The 6,000-nt window shown below is 41.5% G+C and overlaps 1 protein-coding gene across 1 annotated transcript in view; it reads right to left on the bottom strand.

Annotated features, from left to right (window-relative positions):
- Positions 1 to 3,707, bottom strand: part of AHI1 (Abelson helper integration site 1) — a 132,902-nt gene extending 129,195 nt beyond the window's left edge. Inside the window, exon 1 of the mRNA XM_080941628.1 lies at positions 3,596 to 3,707. The gene's annotated coding sequence lies outside the window, so the exon portion shown is untranslated. The remainder of the gene's footprint in view (positions 1 to 3,595) is intronic.
- Positions 3,708 to 6,000: the final 2,293 nt, after the last annotated feature.

The raw sequence follows: 6,000 nt of genomic DNA on the forward strand, positions 1-6,000 counted from the left end.
AGATGACATCTACAGCCTACAGCTCTTACTATCTTTCCACTTCCTCTTCTGCATAGATCCTTGCTCCTTTAGGGGAGGGATCTAGACACACTTAGGGTACAGCACGATAAAGTCCCTCATTTTTTACACTGACTAGTTGTGTGTCTCTGATGAGAGTTGATCAATGCCCTGATATATGCATATAGCATTGTATCTGAGATGTCATTTTATTGCTAAATTCATTTAACAGAATAATAGTGGTCTGCTTTCCCCCTTAGGCCCATTCCTATCTTGACTTGAGTTCTTGGCTTCAGTGACAAAGTAGGTGTATGGTCCATGCTATAAAGTGGGCCTTAAATCAAACCAGCACTGGCTGATTACTCCCAAGCATTCCTGTCACAGTGAGGGGGGATGTTTTACAGGTAAGCTGTTGTAGGAGTTCTCAGAGTTTACAGTTGCCTGACTGATGGCTACTTTTCTACTCTGGTAGTGTGCTCAGCACCTCTTCCAGCACTATGGACACTAGACAATAAGGATGAGATTACCAACTCACTACTATATGATCTCTACATATTCTGTAACTCTAGTGTGTAGTGTCTTCAGCAATAGGACATAACTGCTAAATGGTGGAGTACAGTCAATAACATTGGCTAAATCCTGTAATGTCTGTGAAGCCCAAAGGAATTCCACTGATGCATTTTTGTGTGTATTCATGCACAAAGGTAAGTACATGTACATGTGTATATGTAGAGGCCAGAAGACACCGGGTGTCATTTCTCAGGAGCCAACAACACTTTTTAATTTTTTTAAAAGAAAAGATCTCTCACTACCTTGAAACTTCTTGAGGAAGCTTGCCTGATCAAGCTGAAAGTGTTGGGATTCACTTCCCCATGCTAGGATATAAACGCATGTCAGACCTGGCTTTTTTTTACAGGGTGTAGGTGGTTGCATGCAGGCCCTTGTACTTGCAAGGCAGATATTTACTGAGTCACCACCCAGCCCTCTTCCATCAATTTCTAGTTTTTTCCCAGACACTATGTGGTTATTATGTTCTATATGAACATTCAATTGTTCTAGGACCCTTTGTTGAGATTATCCTTTTCTTCAGTGATAACATTGCCAATTTTATAACAAATAATCTGACCTGGACAGAGGTAAAGCTGAGCAGTAGAGCACGTTCTTAGCCACGAGCAAGACTCTGGTTCTCACACTTTGGCATAAGAGAAAGAAAAACCAATGAGGCATGTATACAATGGGCCTATTTCTAGACTTTACTCTCTTCCACCAAGTTCTATGCATAGCTTTAGAACTTTGAATACTACAGCTTGATAATGGAGCTTACTGTGTAAGTGCTTGAATTTTGTTTTTGGATGTTAGTCTTCTAGGTTCTGTTCTTGCAAGTAAGGATTGTAGTTGTCTTTCCAGTTTTAAAATACTCGTGCTTTGACTTAAACTGAACAACTCAATATATATATATATTTGTAGAATAGGTGTTTAACAATATTGATTCTCCTAAAATGTAATAAGTGACAATGACGTAAGTCGTTATTTTCCACAAGTGAGTAGTTTGGGATATACAAATTTTATAATGTACGAATCCTTCACTGATCTGCATTTCTGTTGTTGGTTTTGTGTGTGTGTGTGTTTTGTTTTGTTGTGTTTGAAGCAGGGTCCAGTTAGGAAACACCGTGTTAGTCTGAAACTTGACCTGTCTTGCAATCCTCTGCTTCTGCCTCCTAAGTTCTGGAATTATAGGTACATAACACCACGCCCAATTCCATTTTGGGTGCTGTTATAAATAAATTTTACATTTCCAAATTATTTATTATTTGTATAAAATATATTTGGTCTTTGTACCTTCACTTTATACTTACACTTTCGCTAAACATGTCACCTGCAAGCAGAGATTATTTTAACGCTTTACAAATTTTCACGCCTCTTTTAATTATCATTGTCACTTTAGTCAGTTTCTCTAATACAATTGTTAAAACACTGAAAGAAATACTTTAGGGCGCAATCATTCTGCATTTTTACCATTAAGAATGAAATGAACTATAGATTTGTAAGATTATCTTTACTGAGAAAAAGGCCGTTTCTGTTCTTGCCTGCACCTCTTTGAGTGCTTGCTCCATTGCGCCACACAGGAACACGCATGCGCGCCCCTCCCCATTCTTATGAGCGCGCGCTTGCGCCACACACAGACACACACGCGCACCCCCACATGCACGTGCATTCTCGTGCGCTTGAGCTCTTGAGCAACTGCGCACATGCACACATGCGCGCGCGCGCGCGCGCACACACACACACACACACACACACACACACACACACACACACACACACTACATCGCTGGGTCTGTGTCTCTGAATTTAAAAAAGATAGTTAACTTGTTCTAGTTACTAGAACTGTTATTTTGATAAATGACTTTGGATGAGGTATTAACAATTAGTGGCATTTACTAAAAGGGGAACAAAGAAACTGAAAAAATAATAATCACACATCACAGGTGTTCAGTAAAATTACTTTATGTCCATTTAATAAATAGATAATTAAGAAATAAAAGATTAAATGTATATTAAATGATCTAATTTTTTAATTTGAGGCATAACTGGATAAAGATTAATATTTAATAACACCATAATTACAGAAATAATAATTTTAATGTTAATGCATATCACAGAAAACACAGATAAGTAGTAATTTTATTTGATTAATAACAACACCATAATTAATATTTTATAATATAGAGACTACGCAGAAAAATAACTGGATTACGTTTCCTCCCTCCCTCCTAAAAAACATGGAGTATGTGCTTACACATCAATGCAAAAAAAAAAAAAAAAAAAAAAAAGAATAAAAAGGCAGGCACACTTCGACCATTAGCAAAAATTCATAACAAAAGAAAAAGAACAAAAATTATGTTTGCGTAATTCGACCAATAAATCTGTGATAGTCCCCACGAATAATAATCCTGTAAATATTGCTAAAAATTCTTTTTGCATTTGAATTTGCTTCAAATATTCCTTAAAAAATTCCCTTATCTTCCTCACATCAATCTTCTCTCCCAGAGAGCTCAAGTAATTGTATATGCAACAGGTTACATACCTGTACGCATTTTTGGCTTTAACGAAAAAAAAAAAAAAAACCGAAATCACAGAGGAAACCTTTCTACAGATGTTTGTTTACGCAGTTATAATAAAGGCTGAGCAATTCTTTGATAGATTCCCGGCTAGCCTCTGTTTTAAGGACTTTACCCATTGAGATGACCATACAATTGGATTCTTAACAATAGATCCTTTTCTCTACTAATGTCATTAAGAGAGGCAGTCTTGAGCATCCGGCCCGTCACCTACAAGGAAACAATCAACAGTTTGGGGGGACATTTAAGTCTGAACTGGGGGCGGGAAGGCGAAGGTTGCGTCCGTCCGTCAGAGCTCCGGGCTGAGCAAGAGAACCGGAGGACAACGAGCGGTAAAGAAGAGGCCGCTCATGGGCATCCCCCGGCCTCCGGCAGCCCTCTCCCGGGCATCCCCGGGTCTCCGGCAGTCCCCCTCGCCGCCTCCGGGGACCGGGCAGGCCTGAACCCCCGCCACAGCGCGCCCGCGGGATACTCACTGAGAGGAGGGACAGCCGGGCGGTGAGAAGCGGCTCCCTGCGCCCAGTCAAGAACGAGGGACGCGGCAGCCCAGCTTGGCAGGCTCGGCTGTAGGCGACGCGCGCTGTCCAGCCAGCCCAGTGCCGCAGTGCGGGAGGCGCGCCGCCCGTGACGTCAGACCCGCCTCTGCCGCTGTTACCTAGGTAACTCTGTCGCCAGGCAGAAGCTTCCAGGCCGGTCACGGCCACGCCCACTACCCCCGCCGCCGCGGCGCGCTTCCGGGGTTCGGTGGGCGCGCGCACCCGGCTGAGGGCTGAGGTCCCGCCCCTGCAGCCGGAAGCGAGGCTCGAGTGCTCTTTTCCAGCTCGGCAGACGTGTCCGCGCTCGCCGCGGGCCGAAGCGCCGTAACGCGGAGCTCAAATGAGTGTGTGCGTGTGTGTGTGCGCGTGTGTGGGGTCCGGCGTGGATACGTGAACGAGCGAATGAATGAGGCAGCGCAGCCGAGAAAGACTCGTCATCCCACCAAATAAAACGCGCCTTTAAGTGTGAATGGGGAGCCCTGCCGCAAACAAATCCTGAGGCGCCGAGTTTACGATGTTGAAACAAGAATTACGCCACATTTTCTTTGCAACGCCCCCTCACTTCCGCTTCAGGCGCCATCTTGGGCTGTGAGTCACCAGGAGTGGAAAAATACCAGGTGCATCATTCCTTCCCTAGAATTAGAGGCCATCTTCTGCGGCTGCCCTCCCACACAACCCGTTGTATGGCGACGGTATTGCATATTTGTTTGGAGGCCAGCTTTTCCGTTCTGACTGGTATTAGACCTAACAAGACATCTTATTAGGGTCTCAACACGCAAAGAGGAGACCGTGGGAAATGCCCCTATGTAAAAGCCTGCCATGTTGAGCTGCTGAGTTTTCCACACAAAAAAAAACCTCAAAATACCCTCCTCTAAGTCTATCTTGATTTAAGCTATCACCATCCCTGCAGTGCTTTACTAAACCTATGTTTAATGTCCTCAGTGTATAGCCATCATATCTTACAGGGACTGGCTTCCTTACCTGCGTCCTGACTCCAGTTTTGACAACGAATTTTCTTTTGCAACACTACCAGACTAACCTTACTAATATTGTGCTGGTAACACAACTGGTACCCTCTACAAAGGAGAAAAATCTCATCACTTTGCCATGGATACGGATGTTCCATCTCCCTCGGTTTTCTCTTCGATTGCCTTCTTTTTTTCAGTTTTATACAAAAGTTTGAATGATGTACATCATGAAATAAACAATACTGGATTATACGTTGCACGTAATTTTATACAGTATTGGATCATGTATATAATGGCAGTTTACGCTCTGTTCTGCTATGATCCTCGTACGTACTGACCTCTTAAAAATCTTCCCTCCCTAAGTTGAGTCCCTTTTGTGAATCTTAGTAAGTTACCTAATAAATACTCCGAGCATTTCCAATATGCTCACCACATTAGACTGTGCGTACTGATTATAAAAATTTTCATTGGATTTTTAATATTTCCATCCGCAGCATAAGTATCAAACAGTACTTAATGAACTGATATTAGATGAACTATGAGCTCCTAGATCTCTGCCTTCTGTACTTTTCATATATAACCTTAATATTTGAATTCCCAATTTCATGGTTATAATATTGGTTGTTAATTCTGGATTGAGTATTATCTTCAGAACAGAATTGGCTGACATCCATGCCAGTGGCCATTTTGGTCCCCATTTTTGTAACAGCTTGAAAAATATGCATATACATACACAAACAGATTATATATGTGTGTGCATATATATATATATATATATACATATATATACATATATATATATATATCTGGTATTTGCAGAGGTATATATGGGATGAGACAGTATTTCTAGCAGAAGTGGCATTTAAAGCCTAACAACATGTACAGTTATTTTTGGTTGCGAAAATTTCTGGGTAAAATGATCTATGTGTCTGTTGTTCTATAGTTTTTTCTCCAGTTTTGTAGACCTAGGAGAAGTGGAATGCTAGGAGCAATGAGCACATAGTACTTACAAGACTTTGGTTTCTGGAGCACCATTCTCCTTTAAAAGAACTAGTGCCCCTTGAAGAAATGCTTGGTTCTAGAACAGGAACAGATCATGTACAAAATGAAATTGAAAAAAAATGTGACAGAAGTTAAGCGTGTTCTTACAGAATGATAGAACATATCAGAGATTGCCAGAAGTCATCTTGAAAAGGCCACAGCTGACTATAGATGGCTCAAAGCCACAGTGAAATAAAAGAATATTTTGAAAACTTGAGAGAGTTCTTCCTTACAGTAAAATTTCATCTAATATAGAAGGGGTGATCTGTGCAGAAATATCACCATGTGATAACTATTATAACGATCACTCATTTAGAAAAATCACTATACGCTAAG

This window comes from Micromys minutus (assembly GCF_963924665.1).
Source record: "Micromys minutus genome assembly, chromosome: 30".
NCBI classification, from domain to species: Eukaryota; Metazoa; Chordata; class Mammalia; order Rodentia; family Muridae; genus Micromys; species Micromys minutus.